A 25,193-nucleotide genomic window follows, 5' to 3' on the forward strand; every position below is an offset into this window, starting at 1 on the left:
GGTTTTTTTTTAGCTGGACTTTTGAAGCAGCAGGTTAAACATCAAGGCTGGCATAGCATATGCAACCATGTCATACTCACTGCCTTACAGGGAACTACCAAGGGCCAATCATGGAGCCAACTGACATGTACTCAATACAAAAGATTTTTCCTTTATGTGAGCCCTGCCCATTTTGTGATAGAAAATTAAAAGGCTTCCATAGAATTCTTCTTCATCGGTAAGCACAAGCATACACATTATTATATATTGCCTGTGTATCTCCCAAACTGGTTTCCTGCAGTTTAGACACCATCTTGCAAGCAAATTTAGCTTTGTGTCTTTGAAACATGTTTCCTCCTGGGTTTGTTAGAAAACAGAATTATCAACATTCAAGATCATGTAGCATTGAGTTTCATTAGAACCATTACAATGGTTCTAATAGAAATGGTGTCTTTCTCTCTTATAATGACAATTATCCTTCTCAAATAGAAACTCCCATCTAATTTTAATTTTTCAATTGAAAGGTCTACTAGGTTGTTGTGTGACTATTGTAGCAAATCTCAACAGTAACAATTTTCAGTTCTTCCTTTGCTTCATTACTCTTTGCACAGGTCATTTTTCTCCTCTTTTATTTCATTGTTTTTACTTTGTCAAATATATCTGTGGTATCATAAATTTGAGCTGGAGCAACATTTTGCTTCGGTGAGTTTGGTTGTTCATTCAATATTCCCAGCTGTCCAAGAAAACTGGGCCCAGATTTCCAGCTCAGTTCTCCCTAGTTCTGAGTGGAGAGAAGGATTGTGTTATGAGGCTTACTCCTGCTTATACGGATTTATTTGAAATTTGTGAGGTTTCTCCTACAACCTGTCATTGTGTTTCATGGTTGTTTGTGAGTAATAAGAATATATTTTTCTAAAAACCTGCAACCCAACTATTTCTTCACTATCCTGCATTAGGAGGCCTGACTGGTTTTGCCTAAGAACAGTATCTGTATCCCAGTCATGAAGTATCACCATTTTCATCAATTCTCACTTCCAGTTCCATAGCATCACCTGGATTCCTGCCCTCCAGTACTTCAGGCACTCTCCAGTCAATGCCACCTGCAAAATTGCAAAGATCATAATAGCTCATTAATGATAATACTGAATAGCAACAGACTCAAAACTGGTCCTTAAGGGACAACATTAAATTAATCCTTAAGTTTCAATACTGCATAATTACACATCATTTTCAAAGCATGTTTCCCTATGCTATGTACTAAATTACTTTCTTACATTTTTCCTTCCTCTGTTTTTATTAATTACTGTGGAAGACTATCAAATAGTTTGCTCTTGAAGCTAAGGTATGTAATGTAGGACATTATGCATACATATTTTTACTCTAAAAGATATTAACTTTGGTTTATATTGGTATTATTTATACATATTCTATTTATGGCTGTTATTTTGTTGATGACTTTCAGGTGAATGTGATTATTTGTTTAACTTTTCCTTCCAGGAACTGATTTCCACAAACTTTGAACTGATTTCCACAAACTGATTTCCACAAACCTTTCAACTGGTTGTAAAGCTCCTTGCAAAGATTTGCTAGTAGTGCCATGATTATTCTGTTTCCCTTTTTAATCACTGTTTATCTGAGTATTTCAACACTACTATACTTTTTATTTTCCCACATGGAGAGCAAAAAGCACAAAGAATGAAGAACACATGTCACCAACATGACTGGATGCTACTCCACATGTTTCTAAAGAGAACTTCTCCTAGGCTACTGCCAGAGGAAAGAAGAGCTTTTAATGAATTGATTCCTTTTCACCCATTAAAGAAACTCTGGGACTTCCAGTAGCCTACCTGAGATCATCTAGGCCTGGGAGCATTTACCCTTGGCACAAGCTTTTCCATGAGGTTGGCATTGGAGGAAACTAAGAGATGATTCTCCAAACTCTAAGACTAGATTTCTCTTAACGGCAATGCTACTATCCCAGAGAATATTCTCTTTCTTTTTTTATTTAATTCCCCTCCCTCCAATCCATTCTCTGTGAACAGGAACCTCGGGCAGCTCCCAGGGACTGAGGACTCCACAGGGTCACGACACGTGCCCCGAGCACAGTCCCAGAAGAGGGGGCAAGGTCTGTGGTGCCCCTGTGCTGCAGAGCCACCAGCACTGCGGGATGGAGAGCAAAGCCCCCAGCCCGGCCCTGCGCTGTGGGGAGTGCAGGGCCTGGGCACTGAGGCGCTTCGGGGGTGGCACAGGGACAAAGGCTGTCACCCACCCCCAGTACAGAGTGAGCAGAGGCCAGCAGCAGGCAGAAAGCTGCCACGGCTGGGCAAAAGCCCTGGCCTGCTTACAGGGTGGGCTGGGGGCCATTTCCTCCCTCACGTGTGGAATCAGGGGATCTCAGCCTCCTTTTTGGTTGCCCCTCTCTCCAGGCAGCCAAGGGAGCACAATGGCAAAAGGCCAACAACAGCAAAGACCCAGCCCTGCACACAGGGAGGTCACCTGGCTCTGAGAAGGTGCCCAGGTATGCCAGGAATGCCCTTTGCCCAGAAAGCCTCTCGTGCCCCTCTTCAGCTCCAAGCCCATCCTCTTCTGGCTCCTATCACCTCACTGTCCCACAGCTTCTGCCAAGGGACAGCAACACACTCAGGCCCGAGTGACCTGTTATGGCCTCAGCATCACTTGGGTCATCTCCCTCAGTGCTCATTCTGGTCCCTACAGATTACCTCAGATTTGCCTTCCAAAATGCTTAATTGCATAGAGGTTACCTCAGATCTTGCCCTCACACACAGAAACAACTTGCAGTCCTGTGACTGTGTCCTGTTTATTACCATAAATTCCCTGTTCCTGATTCTTCAATTGTCCACAACCATTTCTCCCCTGGTTGACATTTTGACATTTTGTATCACTCTTTCATTTCACCCCACAGGTTTCCAATACCTGTTTTACATACCCATTTCAGATGTGCATCACAGTTTTACTTTTCTTCCCCATTATGCTGTCTTGTTTTCTCCCTATAGCATTCAAGTAACCTTCTTCCAGCTTGCTCTGTCATTTCCTATGAACATCCCCAATCATACCCAAAGCTTTACTTTCTTTTTTGTTAAAATAAAGTACTTTACCCTTCCAGATGCTCTCTGAACAAACTCAGTTTGGGAATGGGCTGGTAGCAGGGGCACTTTGACTCTCAGTCTGTGTGACTGCCTGTAGCATTCACAGGTGACCCCAGAACCATAAGCACAGTGTTCTGCCATTCCCAGGACTGGAGATCTCAGTCAATATCTTCAGGACATTTAATGACTAAATATGTATCCATTATTAATATGCTTTTTTTTTTTTTTTTTTTTTTTAAGGCTGCAAATGTAAACTGGGTTTTTTTACAATTTTGGTACATGAAGAGAAACAGTGATGAGAAGAGAAACACCTGAAGCAAAGGCTACTACCCTCTTCTCCCTGATAATTTTTAGTCTTCACTCCAGACTTTAGGAAAGTTAGAGACACGTTTACCATAGTGCTTTGAAGGCTTTTTTGTACCTTGATAGCAGTGCTTAACAGCCCCACCTCTAGGATGGCTCTCTGCCCAGAAAAACTGAGACAAAGGCACACGCCAAACTCTCACACAGCTGCAGAGCTGCTGGGAGAGGAGAATCGGATCTCGTTCCCAAAATAGCAGCCGGTGGGAGGTGACTGACTGGCTAATACCTGTGGTGTTTCCATTACCGATTGAGATGAAGTCTGTTGCCAGGAATCCTGGGGTGGTTTCCTTGACAACCAGAAGAAATGCACAACTGAGATGCACATGACTTTTCAGGTGGTTTTTTTAACTCCTCTGAAACAATGAGCTGCCCTACCAGAACTCAGAAAAATAAAACTGAGGTGTACAGTCAAATGTGAACAGTATTTATGTTCAAGGGCAAATTTGAGCTGAGCCTGAAATCTCCCATGAAACAAAACCTCAAGAGAGCAACCAGCCTGGAAATATTTCTCCTATCCAATCGGCCAGAGATCTTGCAAGATTATCTACTTTGTTATTTTTAGCCTTTTTATGAGAAATGTTAAGAAATGGAAGGTATTTCCACAAGAGAGATAGATATATCAAACATTGAATTAATTGGAATGTCCCTATTAAATCCAAAGCCTTCAAATTTCAAAGATGATTGCAGATAATGCACTGTTCATCAGAAGCACTAGGGGCATTTATTGAAATCAGAATATATTTGGAAATTATTTTAACAAGACAGTGTAAATTTTAAGCTGGAGCATACAACATTAATAGGACTAACAGTGTCTTGTTACTTATTGTTTGTATGTAGACATGGCCACAAATTTTCTATGGACAGTAAACTCACTGAAAAAATTCATATTTTCATTAATTCAAGTTGTACTGATAAACAGTTTAAGCCAAATTATGGCCAAGATTTTTCAACAAAAGATTCCATTGTAAAATATTGAAATTATATAATGATTATATTAGGATTTCAAAAGGAAATGTTATTTTAGATTTTGTAGTCTTGGCATTTTGTTTGACAAATTAACTAATCCTTAAGGGACATTAAAATAAAATAAAATAAATAAAATAATATAAAATAAAATAAAATAAAATAAAATAAAATAAAATAAAATAAAATAAAATAAAATAAAATAAAATAAAATAAAATAAAAAATAAAATAAAATAAAATAAAGAGTACCCAAAGAACTATCATGTACAATGAATTTACAAGTAGTGTTAAGACCAAAAATATATTAAGGATTTTTTTGGCTTTTGTTTTTAGCCCTTTTAGATGAAGAACCAAAATATAACTGTTCCAGCTGAACACAGGGTTTTATTTTTCCATTTAGCAAAAAGTCAAAACCACCCATTTCCCTGCTTTGTGTTTAGGAGGAATAAGCATGTGTGAGGAAAGTAAGGAGAAATTGAAGGGGATGCCATGGATCAAATAAAGAAGGGACTTATCAAAGGTGACAATCTAGATGACGAATGTAAATGTTTTTGAACTCTATATGCTGACATAAGGAGGCTGAATTCACTCACTTTCCTGTTAGTGTTGATGGATGACAATCACTAGAGAATCACTGAGGTCCAGAACTAATTTTTTTTGAGTTAAGAATCTGGAGTATAGTATCCCAGAAAAAATGTTGGCTGGCAGATCATAAGAAATTTCAGAAAACTTCCCTAAATTTTACTTGTGGCTGAGAGAGTGAGATGCTGGAAGAGGAAGGTAATAAAGTGTTACTGTGGCAAAAAATAACTATAGAATACAAAGGGTGTTGCATAAGGAAATAAATCATCCCAGTCTGTCATCTGTGGGAGTCAGGCAGAAAATATCTGAAACAGTGTGAGAATGGAAGCAAACCAGGTAATATAGAACAATGTGCACTATTAAAATAATCAGGAAAAGCGGGGTTAACCTGGACATTTTAAATGAGGACAGTGCATGCATCTGAATGAATCATTAGTAGAGATTTACGTGCTTTTCTAAAACAGATTACATTCATAATAAATAGACTCAAGCAGAGAATTTTAAAACCATATTAGTGGTAAAGGTTGATGCTTGGGGCCACATTAGCTCAGCATCAAGCTCTGATCTGTCATAGATCAATGAAATGTAGCAAGCCTGAATTGCTGATTCAATTTAGTATTCATTTACTTTCAGAGCAGAACATAAATAGTAAGGAAGAATATGTGAAACATGATCTCTGAGACCAAGATTATTTTCTGTGGGGAACTTAGCATGCATGCACGCATTCATTTTGTGAGCATTTAGGGAGCCCAGTTTTAAAGCTGAATCTGCTCCAGTGCCCCAAAGGCCTTTTACCCCTAAAGTTAAAAGAAACTTCATCTTCTTTTGCAGCAGAGGCTGAACAAAACAAGGCTGAGTGTATAAGAATGAACCTCTGCAGAGTGGCAGTGAAAGCCCCCAGCAAATTTGCGGTAATTGTAATATCTGATTTAAAATCATAGAGTCACAGAATATCTCAAATTGCAAGGGAGCCTTAAGGATCATCGAGTACAACTCCCTGCTCCTTGCAAAACTACTTAAAAATAAACCATACAATAAAAGCATTGTCCAGACCCTCCTAGAACTCTGACTAGCTTTATGTGTGACCACTTCCCTGGGTAGCCTCTTCCAGGGAGCGACCACCATGCAGAAGCTTTTCCCTGTGTGCCATCTGAACTTCCCCTGAGGCATCTTGGTTGCATTTCATCATTCATTGTGTCCTGACACTGGTCACCAGAGGGAGATCAGCCCTCGGAGAAAGGTGCAGCCTCTTCTCTTTTCCAAGCTGAACAAAGCAAGGGACCTCAGATGCTCCTTACAAGAATTTCCCTCCAGGCCTTTCAACATGTTGATTCCCCTCCTTTAGATGCTCTGCAATAACTTTGCATCCTTCTTACACTGAGGCGCCCAAACCTGCACACAGCACTCTAGTCAAGGTCAATTTAGTGCAGAATAGAGGGGGACAATCATCTCCCTCGACCAGCCAGTGATGGATGCTGTGCTGGATGAACCCCAGGATAAGATTAGCCTTTTTATTAGTCATTTGTTAGTCAATTTTCCATCCACCCAAATCTTCAGCTTTATTTCCATGGTGCTGCTTTTCAGACTCTCTGTCCCGGTACCCCAGTTTGTGTGTGTAACCAGGATTGTCCCATCCCAGGTGGACAATCCAACACTTACTCTTGTTAAATTTCATGCAGCTCTTTATTGCCCAGCTCTGTAGCCTAGATCTCATGACTGAATGAGATGAAGTCCCGTCTGCATAACATTGTGAGACAAGAAACAGCAATACATTGGTTCTTTTCCCCAAAGACTTCAAAATGTTTCCATAGAACTTAATAAGGCTAGCTGGCACTTCTTTAATAAATTCAAGAAAGATTGATTAATATTTCATTTATATTCAGCTTTAGTTATTTCATATACTAAATCAGATACTGAAATTAAAGTCAGAACATATAAGTGTGGTCCCCAGCTCACCACAGAATCATAGAATATCTGTTGTTAAGGGATCCTTCCTGTAATGCATGTGGTCCAACACCCCAGCATTTGCCATGGCAACATCGATCTGCTGAGTGTGATCTGGTGCTGACAGTGGGACTAAACAACAGCCCACAGCAGCATTAAAACTTCTCCAAATGTTTTTAAATATTTTCTAAAAAAAAGTGGTTTAAATTGTACCCTGGTATCACAAAAGTCATCCTGGTATACTTCTACCTGAACCAACACCTGCAGTCACCAGTCTCTGAAGGCAGAACTATACTGGACTCTTTCTATTGCTCTATTGAGTGTTGACATTGTTACTGGACAAAATATCATCTCTTTATCCCATCTCTTTTACCACATATGACCCCGTAATGCATAAATGCTCCTCTTTCAAATAGAACCCCTATGCATTTTTAAAGATTTTCTTTTCCAAAATAGTGCTATCTGTTCATACAAATAACAACTGACAAGAAAATGTCATCAATCATTAACATATCCTCTGAAGATTAGGTTTGCTTTCAAACTCTTTCTACTCCACTCCTTATTTTGTTGTGTCAATAAACAGCTTTAGATTAGAGTTGCATAGTTGATAGAGTGTATTTATACTTAGCAACCGTCTGTAGAAATAAAGATTAGCATCAAGGCTATATTGGTTTTCCTGTCAGGATGCTGATCTTTTGAAGCTATACTGTAGCCAGCAAATTCATATTTGCCTACAGATTTAACACTGCCAATGCAGATAAGAATATACTAACAGTTGGGGTAGGAATAAAAGATTAGTTTCTTTCATGACCAATTTTGCAGTAATCCTATCTCTGTCAAAACAATTTGAGAGGGGTGTCCTACAGTGAAAATATACACCTACTGAGATGCACTCAGAAACAAGAATTTGTTCTGCTATTTTTTCATTCAGGTTTAATATCTTTAAATGGAAAGTTTAGATTTACTATAATGCAAAAACTTTTATCTGTGTCCATATATGCATACATTTTTGCTGGACTGTGGGTATGGGTGTACATGTGTGAATAGTTGTATATGTCTATATGTGCGTATGTGTGAATTACTGCAGGATTATATATATTTTTACTAGAATGTATTTTAATGCTAACTAAATAATAAAAGTTATATTTTTCATCTCTTGGTTTGTCCTGACATCTCTTTGTAACTTCAGTCTGTAAAAGCTTTAGGATTTACCAGCATTCTCTTATTTTTATGTATTATGCGTGTTTAGCATTTGACCTAAATTGCTGAATCCCATGGGAGAGGAGTTGGACAAACATTGTCCCTGTCTGCAGTGTTTGGAGAGGAACATACTGCTATGTTTACAGAAAGATGAGTAGGGCAGTCTTGATGTTGAAAAATATTCTTGGCAGTGATTCAGTATTAAAGCTGCATAGTAATTGCTATGATTGTGGTAGTCAACTATTGATTAGAATATTTACTATGCATGGTAGCAAAATAAAAAGATATGCATAACTGGCAATATGTGCTTTTCTATAATGACAATAATAACAGCCACTATAAAAAATTACACTGTCAAAACACCACAGTTGTAAGGGTAGGTGCAGAGATTGTTGTTTTTGTTTTGTTTTTTTTTTTTGCTGCCAATTCCTTCCCTGGCTGCTTGGGCAGTGGCTTGCAAAGGTCACTCATTTCTCTGAGCTTGGCAAAAAGGAAATTTTTTGTGTATTTTCAAAAGCAGCAATTAACAGCATAAATTCTAATTGTGGTGAGTTTGTTTTTTTTTTTTTTTTTTTTGCTTAAAAGTATATGTGTGTCATATTCTGGTGTTGATAATTCTCAAAACACAAAATTGTGTAGGGGGCTGGATGCTGTATATTCAGTCACTGGAGCTCTCTTCTGCCAGACAGAAATTCTGCTCTGCATCTGTCATATGCTTTCCAGAATCTTTTTTTATTTGGATTATCATTGTCATTAAGATCAAGTTGATTTAGTGTTGTCCTGCTCCTGGACAATACATATGTTATATATAAGCTAAATATATGTACTTACAAATGGAGCTGAATTTTAATATTGATGATTCTTCTAATTTTCTTCATTGGGAACCATCTTCCAAAACATTCTCAAACTAGTTCCAAGGGATAAACTCTCCAAGGCTCTCAAATTCACCCAGGATGACACTGCCTCAGAGCAGACTTCTGGTGCATTATGGTGAATTATACCTGGAAGTCTTTGCTGAACTAAGCAGCTGCACTGGTAAGACTTGATTTGGTTATTGTTGTGCCAGTCCTGAAACTGCAGCACCTGCCTGCTCCTGCAAAACTTCAATAGGAAATATCCACAAGTCCTTTTCATTAAAACTACCATGATCTTGATCATAGGAGTGTACAGCCACACTCTTGTCCAGAGCGTGAAATAGGACAGTGATATGCACAGGTGAGTGTTATTTTTGATCCACAGTGCATAAATCTGTGTAGTTATATGATAGCTTATACACTTATTAGCCAGTTAGCCCCAGAGAAGCACATTGCTAATGCACCTGAGATGCTTTTATGTACCTAAAAGTGACAACTCTGCTGTAAAAAAACCATGATGTAGTACATTTTAAAACCCATGTACAACTGGACACCTGTGATTCTAAACCAGAGGTGCCAGGTGGATTTCAGGGATTCATACAAAACTGCGTTGCAGAAGAACAGCCTTTTCAATTAAATAGAGCTTCCTGTAAAGATAAGATCTGGAAGGCTGAAACAAAGACCTTCTGGAAAGTGAGCAACTATAAAAGTCAGTGATAAACTCAAGAGACTGCAATCACAGTCTGTTGATAGGGTTTTTTTTGAGAGCTAGAAGTCATCAAAGTTAAACTCAGTGCTCCTTTCTGTCTAAAGGTTTGTGTCAGTATTTGGGAAGTGCTGATTTAATGGCACTAAAACTGTGAAATTCTCACATTCCTGATTTTTTGTACTGAATATAGAGAAAAACTGAAGCAGTAGAGTAAATAATTCCTTCTTTTTAAAAAGATCATTTTAATTCAAAAGTGTATTCTAAATTGTTCATTTGTTTTCCTTTTTTCAAAGGCTATAGCTTCATCATAGATCAAAATAATATTTGTTTCTGATGAAACAAAATAACTATATGTCATTTTTAGATCACTGGTGATCATTAAAATTAAAATTAGTGGTTGTTTTATTCAAAACCTCTCTTAATTTTGTCCATATCAGAGTCTAGATGAGCTGTCCTGCAGTTCACATAATTTAAATAAAATTAATCTACTTAAGGTGACACTCTGCTCTCTAGATAATAAAGAGCATATTATCCATTAGTAATTTTTTTCATTAGTGTTAGGAATATTTGATGTGACAATCTACCATTGAAGCTTTCTCTGTTGAGAAAATAATCAATAAAACTTACATGTGTTTCATTTTAAAGGAAAACTGTTAATTTAGAAACAGCTGGTAATGATGGAAAGGTAAGGTCAAAATTGAAAAAAAAAATCCATTATTTATGTGAATATGTGATAAAGGCAGAGAATTGAAAAGATTTTATTTAACTCCAGCAGATACCACAGATGCACATAATTATGGGCAAATGTCTGTCCTTTATAGCAGGTTCATTCAATGTCAGCTCTCAGCATTCCCTGTGATTGGCAAAATGGGAGCCTTCCGAAACACAGAAGCTTTCTGATTGTGTGGGTGTCTTGAGAGCCTTAAAAAGAAGACAAAGAATAATAATTTAGTATGGAAAATACTTCCAGATTATCAAGTCCAATTATATACCTAACATTGTCCCCACATCTATGCATCTTTTAAACACCTCCAGGGAAGAGGATTCCATCACTTCCCTGGGCATCCTGTTCCAGTTCCTGATGATCTTTGTAGTGAAGAAATTTTTTCCTAATTTCCAAACTAAACCTCCCCTGATGCAACTTGAGACCATATCCCCTTGTCCTATCCCCTGTTAGTTATCAGAAGAAACCTACCCTCAGCTCACAACAGCCTCTTTTCAGGAAGAGCATCCCAGAGTAACTTCTGTGATTCTTCTCTACAGTTTAAAATATTCTTTTAGGAAAGATTTCAAAACATTTGGAGAAGTTCAAATGATTCGCCATACTGGTGTTTTGCCTCACTTCCAGCATTCGATCACACTCAGCAGCTTCATGTTCCTATGGAAAAAAATGCAGTGTTGTGGTGCATGTGTTACAGGAAGAATTCCTTAGTAGGACCACACTTATGTTGTACTGGATTTAAATTCAGCATCTGATATAATAGAAATATAAAATAACTGTAGCTGCATATGAATGGAATACTACTCAGTCTTTCATAGCTTTATCAAAGACACTGAATTACAGTTTTAATGAATCAGAACAGTTAAAATGTCTGAACAAGGTAATGAGCTGCATCTTGGAGTTATTTACTACTTTCTTTTGATTGTAAGGAGGGATTAAATATTCAATTATTTAGTTAACTGCACAATGTGTCTAGTGACATGGTAGGTATTTTGGAGAATCCAAGATGTCTGTGTAGGAATCAATATACGACACCAAATCCTCAGGAGAGTTTGCCTTTTTAGACCAGCAGTTAGAGAATGGATTTGTGAGGGCATTTCAACTGACACTGTATTCCTGTTTTAAGATATATGAGCCCTAGATTACTAGCTCAGAAGAGAGAACCTATGCACCTTTGGTTTTCTTCTGTACAATTAGAAAACATTTTTGGCTTCCTTACAGGAGTGTTGTTAAGACAATTACTAAAATTAATTTCTCCCCTCATGCTTCCTTTATATCTCTCAAAGTTAGCAGTTTTGGCCACAGAAATTTCTACTATATATGAGTTGCTACTCAGTAGCCCAGCCAAAGAGTTGATCAAACAAAGGAAAAGAGATTTGGCTGCACAGTCTATATAATTTCTAGATTTGCCTTAAGTCGCAGTAAAGTTCTAGAGGGGCACTATTATGGAAAGTTCAATACCAACACTGATATTTCAGTGTTCCACTGATAATTCAGAGCTCTTGGGTTTATGAATCAGATAAACTGCTTGGAAAGCACTCTGATTCTTTTCACTAAGTACTTGAGAACTGAGTCAAAATGAAAGCTTCTAAAATCACCTCTATTCCAATTTTCCAAATTAAAAACTTGATGTGAAGAACAGTCACAGCTTTTCTGAAGAAAATATCTTTAGGAGAGATTGTTCCCCTTTTCCTTGATAATTAGAGTAAATTACTTGGGAATAGAGTATTCAGCAATTTTATGCCTTCTCTTCAATGAGCTTCAGAACTTGAATGCTTTAAATCCTCACTATAAAGCACCCCTTGATGCCGTTTTAACCAAAAGAGTTTATTCACTCTGTTTTTTAAATAAAAGAACACTTATCTTCTAGTCTATTCTTAGGCTTAAATAGCAGAAAATTGATTGCACAGAAGACAAATAAACTTTTTTTTTTCAAAAGACACAGAAAACCAGGCATAGTATTTTCTAGTATCTCTGCATGATGTGTCTCACATTCACACACGGATAAGCACACTGTGAATTAAATGGGAAAAATATATTTCTGATGAACCCGGCCTTTCTTTACATATACTTAACTGTCATGTGAAAAGCAGGATTCATAATCTCATAACTAGGATCCAAATTCAGTAGGCAATATATAAATGCCAACGTGTGGTCTGGGTATATAAACTCCAGCTACTGCCAGAGCTCTTCAAGAGCTCAATGCAGAAGGTCAACATTTGGTATTAGTGTTGTTTGAAGGGTTCTACAGTATCCAGGGACTGGGAGATCATGGGATAAATCAGGTGTGAAAAGGCCTCAGGAGATCTCTGTTCCAACTTTCTGTTTATCTGTGAGGTTGTAGAGGTCATTTGTGGGGTTCTTTTAGGTTTCTTTGGGTTATTTGTCTCACTCAGTTTTGAAAAACTCCACAAATGAAGACTATACCACCTGCCAGTAATTTGTCTCACTTTTGGCTGCCCTGATTGGAGAAAAAAACTTTTCTTGGTACCCCATCTGAACCTTGCTCCCATTCACCTGGCACACACAACACAGGAGCTATAGGAAAGCCATGTTCTTAAGACCAGGTCATCCAAAAGGTTCTGCAGGCCCCATGGACTGTCCTGGTTAGAGCTTGTCCATCTATGACAAAAGCTCAGACACTTACCCCACACCTAAAAATGTAGGGGTGGAATTCCAAGTCCCAAAATTAATTGCCCAAATAGCTACTTTTCAAAATGGAAGAGTTCTGGTATTTGTCTGATGAAGCCTGAATAATCTGGGATATCTCAAGGAGCAGTAAAAATCTAAGTATAGACAACTGAAATCAGATGATGCAGAATACCCAAAGAGATTAATTTGCTATCTTACTTCATGCTAGTTGAAGGGAGTTCTGTATTATTCCATTTTTGACAGCCTATCACACATTAGTCTCTCAGTCTTCCCATATGCTGACATCAGACTGTGAAGAGATTTTTCCAAGAATTCTCAAGAATAAGAGAAAAATTCGGAGTTTTAAACCCAAATTTATTTACCAGGATCTTTTAGCCACATAGGAGGGGAAAATTTGCATGCAGCTGAGAATGACCATTCAAAACACTGGAATAATTCCAAAGCTTTCAATTAGAGTATGCTACATGATCCTAAATGATTAAATTGTAATTTTCTATCACACGGATGGATAATGTATGAAAATGTTAGAAAAGGGTATCCAGGAAAGTGAATTGAACTACTTTTTTTTTTCTTTTTAATAGAAATTAATCTTTTATTTGCAAGTCACAAATATCTTTTCGTTCACTTCTGGAGATAAAGCACTATAAATGCCAATTTATTTTTCACTGTGAGGTTAGTCTTTGGAGTAATCAAAAATAATTTTGCTGTTCTTTAATGAATAAATCATTGTAGGAGGCTCTGCATGATAGTTTGATCCCGCATAGCTATTTCTTCTGATTATTAGCAGAATTTTATATTTAAATGCCTGAAACATTATTAACTCATAATCATTTGCTTTCAGACCTTTCTTGTAACTTTGCTCTTTCATTAATTCTTTTTCACTGAGGTAATAGGGAATTACTTTGTTTAATGATTCTCTAAAAATTCAAGAAAGCTAAATATGAGAAAAAGGCAATTTTATTTCACAAATAATATTGCATTTACCAGCACAATTAAATTGTAATGTTTTCTTCAGTAGGCCATGTCCCTAGCAATGGGGTATGCAACACCCTAATCCAGAGGCAATTTTGGCAAAATGAGCTTGTCCTTTCCCAGAGCTAAGTATCAGTCAGTGGAAAATCTTCAAATAGATTGTTTACTCTGAGAGAATATTTAATATCACAAGAAAAAGAGAGAAGAACTCCTTTGGAGCAAATTCCCCTTGATTTCTTCTCCCATGGGCAGTTAAGCTATTAAATCCCTAGGAGGTAGCCTTAAAGGTAAAAAGCTCATGGCTTGGCCACTCTGAGGTGGGAGTCACCAACCCAACCCTTCTGTGACTGAGCCTTCAGGCTGCTCATGGCCCCCGAGTCCTGCAGTGGCTCTGTGTGTGCCCAGGTCTGGCCCATGGTGACAGAGGCAGAGGAGGCAATCCTGCAATAGAAATGTGACTTGCCAAAGCAGTGCAGGACAGCATGGTTTAACAGGACAGGTTTAACACACACTGCATTCGGTCTCTCCAGAGCTCCCTTCCAGCCTCACACAGGTGGGATTTATCCTTGGGACTGAGCTTCTCTGTACGCCCTTCTTGCTCCAGACTCTATGTCCTTGAAGATTTTACAGATATATCCCAAGGAATTTCTCCCATCCTGGTCCACTCACCAAGAACTCCTTTGTTTCCATACTCAGGATTTTGCAATAGTTGATATCCTCCTTTGATTGTAGGTGCAGCCTCAGGAAAGGAAAGTATTCTCAAATTGTCTTCCTCCTAATCAAAAGCTTTCTTGTTCTCTGTCAAAGAGTTCAAGTTTTGTCATTGTTTTGCCTTTCCTTCTCTGTCCTTTTACAAATGTTTTCTTGATTAAAGTAGTTGAAAATCCTTCCAAACAAAACCAAGAAAAACCTTGGGTTTGCACAGAAAAGCCTGTGGGTTTACTCAGTGTTATATTCTGCCCTGAAATTAACAGAAATCTCCCTAGACTTCTGCATGTATGTCAAAGTCTGGGTAAATTAATGCATTTTAAGTCTGTGAGAAGAAATACACAGCCATGCGAATGGAGGAGCAAATGAACTTGAAATGTTGGTATATATTCCCTGCTGCATGGATCCACAGGCAGAGTCACTTGCAGTTTACAATATCTGTGGTTAATAACTGCGGCCTGCAAATTTATGACAATCTGAGAAAGATGAGGCTATGCTGCTATAGCACTCCAGCCTATACCAGCAGCATAGCACTTCTTCCAGTGAAGAAAATATTACCCAAATCACAGCTAAGCCAAACAGCTTGAACTGGTAAATAATAAGTTTTTTATAGGAACCTCAGGGTATGGCATACATGTAGTGCCATAAACAGTCCAAGAATGTTCTGCTTGCATACAGTGTATTTCTATTCCCTGCAGCTTATATAGTGAAGTTTCCAAGCTGTGCATAAACAGCAGTATAATAGGATCCCTATTTATTTCTCCTCCAGGAATGCTGTGTGTATTTACTTGCTCATATTCCTTCTATTTCTCCCAGCAGCTTTGCTAGAAAACAAGTATTTTTAATAATTTGCCTTTTCCGTCTGTTTACTTTAGCAAGCAGGTTTGATATTTTTTCTTTTATCAACTGATCATTTTCCTTTATTTTGTTCTGACATTTTGCTTCCCTTCTTCATGACAAGAGTATAATAGATGCAGACTCTGAGAAAAGGTATCAGGGATGTCTTCTGTGTGTCCTTTATTAGTAAAATGTCTCAGTCTAGGAAGAAGGATGGTCTTATGGACTTTAATTCAGCTAATTGGATCCAATATTTGGTTCTGCTAAATGCCTCTTATTGGTGTTCAGAGCCAAATTTGGAAATGTGAAGCTACTGCAGATAGACCCAAACCCTCAAAATTCCCTGGAAAGGCTGTCAGTTCACAATATGCTGTCCAATGCCAGGCTCTGAATGCTGTATCCTGATAAAGTTGCTGCTTATTTTGATCCCTAAAGAGGAACTAAAATTCCATGGTCATTCTCATGTGTTTTCAAGATTACTCAGAGGGCCGTGTTTTATTTTTCTAAGAGCCCCAGAATCCTGTCAGCCAAAAATGGTCACTTCTTTCACTCTCAACTCTTTCTGTTATTTACATTCTAAAGTTTCTGACTACCTCAGTAAGTAGCTTCAAAGTCTGTAAAAAGAAATGTGAAAAAAATAATCAAATTTTCAAATGTTGGAGGTCATTCAAAATTAGTGAGTTTTGTTTTTTTCTCTCTGCATTTCCCTGAAGTCTCTATGGAGGTAAAACCCCAGACTAATCTCATTTGTAGTCTTGTCACCCACCAGCTCTAGATGAGGCACACATTATTTGAGCTTCCTTTCACATCTTAATTGTGTCTCAGTTAGAAGGGTATTCAGTGTGGTCAGTGACAGGGATAAGGGCAAGAAAAGAATCTGAGTAGAAGTAGAACTAGGTGAGATAATGAGGCACTATTTAATCCTTCAATATCATCTTTCAAGAGTAAACAACAATTTTTCTTATATTCCAAGGTGGAAATGAAGCCACATTGTGGCCTCTGGGTAGTTTCTTTGTTGCAATTGTCAATATAACTTCAACCAACCAGCAGTACATCTAAGTTGAGCTTTTACTTATTATTTCATCTGAGCAAAAAGCATCTTGAAAAATTTCAAGGCAAGCAACCAGCCAAAATTTTCTCCCTTTTCCAAACAGCTTGGAAGCACAGCTTCTGACAAGTCACTCTTTTCACCCGTCTTTCCATTACTTTCTAAAACAAGTTTTTTCACAGAAGATAAATATTTGCCACAGCAATAAGGGTGTAATGTGTATTGAATCTGTTTGAATACAAGTATGACAGCAATATTGTAGTTTTTATTGATTTTTGAGTTGTTAGTAAATGCTTCTGAATAAAAAAACTTTCTTACATTTTGGAAAAAAAATACTTGTCATGGCTCAGTAAGTCCCTTAAAAAATAAAGGAAAATAAAATAGATGTAATAAATATGATTGTGCAGTTTCCTGGATTTTTGAGAAAGAGGGGTGAATTGGAACTTGAGAGATGTGTAAGTGATATTTTTGGATGCTGTTGTACACCTTTAAAAAAAAGGGCCTCATCCCTTTGCTCACAGAATCTTCTGGAGTTTGCCCATGAGAAGCAGATGAAAACAGCCTCTTTTCCCATTTGCTAGGCCAATGCATGAAACTCCTGGAAGGTTTGAGGGAAAAGAGAAAATAATGTCTCTTTTTCAATCTCTCCTGAGTTCCTGGGAAGTGTTTCTGTAGACTTCTTCACATTAGAGGTTTTTGGATACTGAAATCCATCTCTTTTCCATGATCCCTATTCCATATAGCTAAGCTGCAGAGGAGGGGAAGAATTTCAGACACTCCACTATATTAAGGAGCTTTACAGTCAGCTCTCAGGGCTATCTGCTGCACTGCATGGATTACTCTGCAGTGGCTAACACTTTCCAGGCACTGAGACCTTTCATAAATTCCATGTAAATCCACCTCCCTTGTATTTCTTCTTGGCCAGATGCGCACAAGGCACGTAGCTAGTAGGAATCATGAGGATATTGATGGAAATTAGGCCATAAAAACTTGAGCTAAGGAGCCTACCATGGGAACTCCAGCTTCCATTTTGGGAACCAGGCACAGAAAAATAAATGTCAGGGCACTTCAGTCATTTATTAAAGCAAGGATAAGACCTCTGTGGTGAAAGTTGCCAGAAAATTGTAGTTCGAAGTGTAAGACATCCTTCAAAGATGTAGATGTTTTTTCCCCATCAGTAATAATTCATACAGATGAAGATCTCTTTTAAGTCCTCTGCAGCTATTTCATAGCTTCTCAGCTACAAAAACAAGCAGCATATCAAAACCAGCACTATTTTGAAAATTGACAGTTAGAAAAACTGATGAAAGATAATGTAGTAGCAGCAATGAATCAGATTAACATGGACAACATGGGGAACATTCCACCTACGCAGGGAGCAGTGCCTGATATCAGAGGCTTCTTTCATCTATGATAACAAGACCCAGTGGCTGAGAGCCAAAACTTCAAACTAGAAATGAGATGCAATTTTTTATCAGGAACATACTTAACCATTTGAACCATTTACTAATAGACATAGCATATATGCCTTCCTCCACAGCCTTTAGGCCACAGGTGATTCTTACCCAAAATGAGAATCAAGTGAGTTTGCAATGAACTGAAAGTTATCCGGGTGATAAAAACACTTCCTGGGTAAAATCTAGCCCTAAGTTATGAAAATGATGAAATTGATAATGGCCTTAAAAATTAATGTCTCTATTAGTGAAGAAGCAGATAAAGGACATTTGTGCTTTGGGAAGCCAGACTTTATTCTGACTATTTTTTGGTGAATTTTAAGAGCCTGAATATTGTAAAAAACATACACTGTTCTGGAGTTAATTGATCTTTCATAAAAATAGAACTGTTAAGCATTTGAATTTTAATATTCTAAATTGACCGTATTTCTTCTAAGGAAACACTATTTTTAAAGTATATCTTTGTGTTAGACAGAACTTCAAGGTTTTTTCTGTGCAAAATACTTTTTCCTCTACTCTCAAGTTTTGTTTATTAACAACAAATCCTGAATCTTTGAATTCTTGCCCAGGTATTCACAACAGATAATAAATCAAAACATTCGTTACCTACAAAAAGAAATCAGTCACCTCTTTGAGATGAACAAGAAGAACTAAATCAACTTATATTTCTGTGATATTGGATAAATTACTGCATCTCAAACAAATAACTTTACCAAGTTCCATAACCTAGATTTGTAAAAGGCCCAAACTAAAAGACCTAGATTTAGCAATGAATAATAAACTAAAAATTTTATTAATCCCATTAATATTAAAACATGCCTTTTCTTCTGTTACATGACCATTTTCTACTGATCATATCTTCTTAGTGGTCTTTCGAGGCTGTCCTCACATAATTTGTGTTTAAATTTGTCCAATAGACCATGAAGAGCTGACTCTTTTAGACATGGAGGCATTAAAAATGGATGTTACTTGCTGCTGGAAAAAACTTGCTAATTGGAAAACTGCTGCACATTATGTCCTTCCTGATCTGGTAGGTGTCACCTCATACTTTGCCACAGACTCTAATTCAGACATAAGTATTGAAACTACTTCAATATCCAGGCACTATATAATTTAATCACACTCAAAAGATTTCCATAATTGTATCCACAAACATTACTGCAAGATCAGCTTTCTGCTCCACAAGTTTCAATTAGGATTTGCAACACACCAATGCATAAAAAAAAAAAAAATACAAACAGAATGATTCTATTCCTCTCATCTTCAAGAGAGGTTTTTATACAAATATTAAGCAAGTGAGCACTGCCACTTCTCACTTTCTAATTAGTTTGTTTTATAATGTTCCTCTCTCCTGCACTTCATGTCATCCTTGTAATTTCTTGCATTTTGCTAAAGGCACAAGGAGAAGAGAATTTTACTCGAGATTGCTAATGAAATATGGAGCCATTCACTGCTAAGCTACACATAAAATATCTGGCTTAGGTTGTTCACAGAGCAAAGATGTATCTCCTGTCTGCTGGCTGTTTAGAAAGCTGTTTGAAAACCACACTTAGCTTCAGTCTCTTCCTAACAAGTCAGGGGAATTAACTGACTGAGACACAGGCAAATTAAAGATGTTTTCATAAGTGAATGGCCAAACATCTGAAAATCAGCTTGCTTTCTGAATACTGACATAGGATCAAGGTGCTAAAATTTTGATATCTCAGTCAAAGATGGGGACTAAAAATCTCAATTATCATGATATCTTGGTAAGTCTTGGAAAAATGGAAATGGAAAGGACTATTTAATTCTTCATGTTCAAGAGACAAAAAATTACAGAGGATTTTAAAATACATTAAACACTTTTAAAGCTAGATTCCCAATGATTCTTTGAGACTTAATCAATTCAAACTCCAAATTAATGAGAAATGGTTATTAATTCATTCTGTTTAATAAGTTATTCTCATGATGGTTTTGTAAATTATGGACTTGAATAGAAATTTAAAAGAATAAAACAAAAGAACAAACATGGTCCAGTATTAGTGCATTGAAAAAAAACATGATTTGTGGAACATGAAAGACCAGAACTGATTCTTAATTTCTACTTCTGACTTACTAAGATCAGTTAGGTTTAATCCACCTGAGTTCCTTCTCTACTTGGAAAGAACCTGAAGGATCATCTGGTTCCAAGACCCAGCCGTAGGCAGGGATGGCAGCCACTACACAAGGTTCCTCAGAGCCCCATCCCAGCTCAATCTGAGATATCCTGTAGGGGCTGTAGTGGGGCACTGTGCCTGCTCAGCTGGGCAAGAACCTGAACAACCTGATCTAACTTTGCAATTTGCTCTGCTTTGAGCATTGGACTACAAATCTGCCAGAGATCCTTCGTAACTTGAGTGCTTCAAGGAAGATAAATACTGAAAATTCACAACCAGCAGCTGGTAAACTGACACTCTGCTCTTCTTTGATTCTTTATACAGCCATTTTCATGGCTAACTTCAATGTGTTCTTCAAATTATCATTTTCCTGCTGTTGCCTTGTTGACAGCAAAAACAGTTTTCCTAGATGCCTAAAGCAGGTTTCTTTGAATAATGAATTATACACCTTGAATGATAGGTCACAATCTGTAGTCATGTTACACAGGTGTCTGGATATCACCAGGGCAGGAGATCCATTCTTAATGGGGCTTTATATAAGTTTTCCAGCCATTATTATTAAGCAATTTTTTCCAACATGTGATTCCCCATCCATTTTCACTACATAAAACTTGGTGATTAAAATTAGATGGAGATATATGGCTTGACCTTTCCAGCAGGAATCCATCAAAAGATTTTTCTAACTTCCAAATAAGCAATGCTCACAGATGGGAAATAAGGACAATATGATCCAGCTGTAAGAAAAAATTGACAAGGGTTTAAGTGCTTGATCAAAGTCCATGGAGACTGTTAATAACTGGCATAGATCATGGCTGTACTCAGGAAAAAGATAATTTTCCATAATCCACATTTGTAACATATTCCCTGAGACCTGTTTTATAATGAAGTTGAGACATTCCCTGAGTATTGACACTTTTGAATAACAATCCTTCCAGCTCAGTGGGCAGCTGCACTGAAGACCAGGATCTTGAAGACACTTTTGCAGCAGACACTAGGAATGGGAGGAGATGATGAGGTGGTAACATGCCACACTGTGTCCACAAGCATGAAAGTACCAGGAACAAAATATTGTCTGACTTCCCATGATTTTAAACTTAACTCTCAGTATACCATGAAACTTCATTGTTATATTCAGATTTAATACTTCCTATGATGAAACTTATTAATATTTCATTTGTTATGCAAAAAGCAGTGTCTGTGATTTTACAAACAATGGTTGTTCACATGAAAATGTACAGATTTTCCTCTCTGCTTTCCTATAGAACACTAGAATAAGACAAGTTATGGGATAAATGTTGGAGGCCACGTAACTTATAAGTTTTGTCCTGGTGATTTGAAAGCAAAACTTTCTCCTTTGTGACTTCAATCTTGCCTCCCTCCGTTTTTCTCTCTTATTTCAATTTTTGCTGGTATAGTCTGATATTCAAGCCCTTGTTTTAGGGAATGTCAGCCCAAAAAATCATCCACACAGTTTTGAAACAAGAATAATATGAGTATCTGCAATATTAAACTTCTTTGTATATGTTCATAAAACCAGGAAGAGGACAAAAAGAAAGTACTTTGGGTTCATTCTTTATTATTCCAGTCTTTTGGGTTAATAACCAGTCTCTAAAAATATTTACATTTTTTTAGAATTAAGATTTTTTTTTAATTGTGCAATAGTTTTAGACAATATTAGAAATATAAATCCCCAATTCATCATCTGTTATGATATGATAAATTATTTGCATTCAGTGCCCAGTGTTTCAAATAGATGCTAGACAGAGCTGGTGGCAGTTTAAGCACAGATACATTCTAGCAGTGCAATTACTAAGAAAAATAAATCAATTAGAATAGTTTGCTAACAAAGAACCATTAGTTAACATATTTTCTCTTTCATTTATGAGCATATAGTGAAAGTTTCATCTTGTCTTGGCATAAGGACATTTCTGTAGAAGAAAAATGGGATTGACATTTTATTTTTACACCAAGTTAAATTTCCTTGTAAGATAATTATTTAAGAAATATGATATGTAAGTTGATGCATGATCTCTGGAAGAGGTTACTAAAGAAGGAATAAAATTTATTTTCTTAGCTTTAGTACATAAAATATATACTCAGGAGTTCTATAAAGAAAATTTTCTGGTTACCAGCATAGGAGCTGATGTGATAACTGCTCTGCTGGATGACATTGCTGGGATTTAACTTAGTACCTCTACAGAGAAAACACCAGTAGTTATAGCTATAAAGGTCTGCTACCAACAGCTCTCCTCCTGATGGAATGAGTAGAGAGGGAGGAATTTGTAACATGTACTTTCTATGAATGTAACTTCTATTATCTCTATGGTATTATCCCTGTTGAAATGGAAATAGCATTAATGCTGATAGGCTGCTGGGGATTATTGCCCTGCTACTCAGACTCAAATCTTGTCACAATCATAAACTGCTCAAACTGGGTTGAAAACTGACACAGCCAAGATCTGATGCAAAGATGTTGTATTGGCACCAGTGCCAGGCTTCCCCTTCCCATCACCATGTCTTTCTGTGGTAGGCAATATATCTTCATCTCATCCAAATTTCTTCCTATCTCAGATATTGATGATTCACCACATTATTGCTTTATGGAGGCAACAGTCTGTGACCAAAATATACCCTCTGGTATGAATAAATGAGGAGAGAAGAATCCAGCACAATTTTAATAATTTCTCAAGTACATTTGCTTTTAATTATTAAATAATCACTGTATTAAAGCTATCTGACCCAACTGAATGACATTTAGTGTTCAAACATCCATGTGGGCTTTCCCTGCTAGACAAAAAAAGCTGAAAACCCCAGTAGGATTCACTGGAATGTATATTCCCCATGTGTTTAATAACTAGAATATATTTCTTTTCCAATTTTCTAATAGTCCTTTGAAATTGTAAGCTCTAGAACTATTGATATGATAAAAAATAATCTCTTCAGTACTATATAAGAAGATGTTTCTTATTTTAAGTGCTCCTACTTGGAATGAGTGTTTTTGATGCAGAAAAACCACTGCAGAAACCACTGGTTCTTTTTCTGCTATTATCCCTATATATTCTAAATGTCTTCTGTAGTTCCAATGTTTCTGCTCTAGGAAATGATCTGCAATCCCTATACTTACATGGATAAAATTTTTCATTTATCTGAGCTGAAAAAGCATCTTGATTGAATACATAATTTCACCAGATAGTCTTGGTCATTGTGTCTGACTGTTCTGCTTCAATATTTTCTCACCATTCCTCTACCCTCTGTGCCAATTACATACTTTATTGACAGTGATGATGTATTTACTACTAAATCATGGAAAAAATCTTGAGCAGTATCAAGTAGATTTTCCATGGTGATTTTGCCCACTAGGAAAACCTGTAATGAAAGTTGTCCATTAATAAAATCTCCCTATTTATTATCCTTAATTTGTCAGTTACACAATTCATCAGCTCGTCCCCGGTAATTCACAGTGCAATATTTTTAATTAAAATGTCACGAGGTTCTAAATCCTTACAGAAGTTTAAGTAATTAATGTAATTATTAATAATTACATTAATAACTTAGAGTTATTAATGTAATTATTAATTGTTACATTAATAATCCAGGTACTTTTGGTATCCAAAAACTAATTTCCTCAAAAATATTTGCCTTTTTCTTTTGAGCAACCATAAAGTACACTGGTATTACTTAAATTTGAACCTTTTAATCTTCAGTAATCAAATTGCATTATTTTCCTTTGGCCTAGAAACATGCAAATAATTTTCATGAAATGTCCCTTTTGAATACTTCTTACAGAACATTGTAACCCTTCTGAGCTCCTTCTGAGTTCTCACAATTTGTCAAAATTTTGTCATCACCAGTTTGGGCTGTGATGTGCAAGTCATCTGGGTCACACAAATTCCTCATTGCTTATCCTGAGGATATGGTGTGTGAACTGAAAGGTACTTTATCTTTGTGTCATGCAAGTACATTATTCTTGCCTGTTTACAGTTATGAAACAGAAATATTTATTGACTGCTTCTGTTTTCTATTTGTGGATGTTGATTGTATCATCTCCTTCTACAAATTGCCCTGCATCATCTCTCATGACACATCTAATCTACTTCAGAAATGCTACTGTGGAGGAAGGCAGAATGCTCCCTCTTGCTCTTGAAGAGAAATGCTACTGAGCTTAGTGCAGGGTCTCAGGAAAAAACCCAAAGCACATCCAACAAAACCAAACAAGGACCTCCCTGCTTTGATGTTGCTAACTCTGTGTGTTAATACATCTGATTGTCTTTGCTCTCTTGGTGTGCTTTTCTTTGCAGAGTATTTTTTTCCTCAGAGATTCAGCTGAAGTGACATCATGAAAACTTTCTTGGGATACATTGTGCCTTTGTATTACAACTTCTCAGTAGCCTTTGTCAGTAGCCTTTGTCATATTTCAAGATTCTCTACTCACAAAAGCAAAGTTATCTTTAAAGGTTTCTTGCAAAAAAGATGCTGAGGAAACAGCTAATTAAAGTTTTTGTCCAGATAAGCTGAAAATTCACAGATATTTTCTTCTTCCATTTATTTTCTGGCAATAAATGTAACTTGTGTATAGAATCCATTTTGTCTTAAACACTATTAAACCTTTATAAAGATAGGTTTATCTAAACTGTAACAGAGTAGAGAAGCAGTTCCTGTGTATCCATATATTAAAAATATTGCTGAGTTCATGTACATTCAGAGCTGGAGAGATCAAGTAAATTGCCTGAAGTCACATATGAAAGTGCATTTGAAAGGAAGGACATGAACTATAGGATTTCTCTCCCACAGTCCAGGATGTTTTCCACAATGTCCTTGGGGTTTTTTTTTTGTTGTTTGTTTGTTTGTTGTTGTTGTTGTTGTTGCTCTTGTCATTTTGGGGGTTTTGTTTGTTTTTTCTACAGATGTTGAGATTCTTTGAAAACACCCTTATGGACAGAAAATGTCATTCTTCATGAAAGAAC

At 36.9% G+C, this 25,193-nt stretch overlaps 1 protein-coding gene across 2 annotated transcripts in view; it reads right to left on the reverse strand.

Moving 5' to 3' along the window:
- Nucleotides 1-403: 403 nt before the first annotated feature.
- Nucleotides 404-25,193, reverse strand: part of LOC144246345 (uncharacterized) — a 76,261-nt gene continuing 51,471 nt past the window's right edge. Inside the window, exons 2-3 of one of the 2 annotated variants that reach the window (XR_014951982.1) lie at nt 10,898-25,192; nt 10,445-10,623 (exon numbers count right to left, since the gene is read on the reverse strand). The gene's annotated coding sequence lies outside the window, so the exon portion shown is untranslated. Of the gene's footprint in view, nt 1,080-10,444; nt 10,624-10,897; nt 25,193 lie in introns of those variants that run through there. The other variant, XR_013340043.2, reaches the window with a different exon arrangement.

The sequence above is a fragment of the Lonchura striata genome, chromosome 1A (assembly GCF_050655825.1).
Source record: "Lonchura striata isolate lonStrDom1 chromosome 1A, ASM5065582v1, whole genome shotgun sequence".
Classification (NCBI taxonomy): Eukaryota; Metazoa; Chordata; class Aves; order Passeriformes; family Estrildidae; genus Lonchura; species Lonchura striata.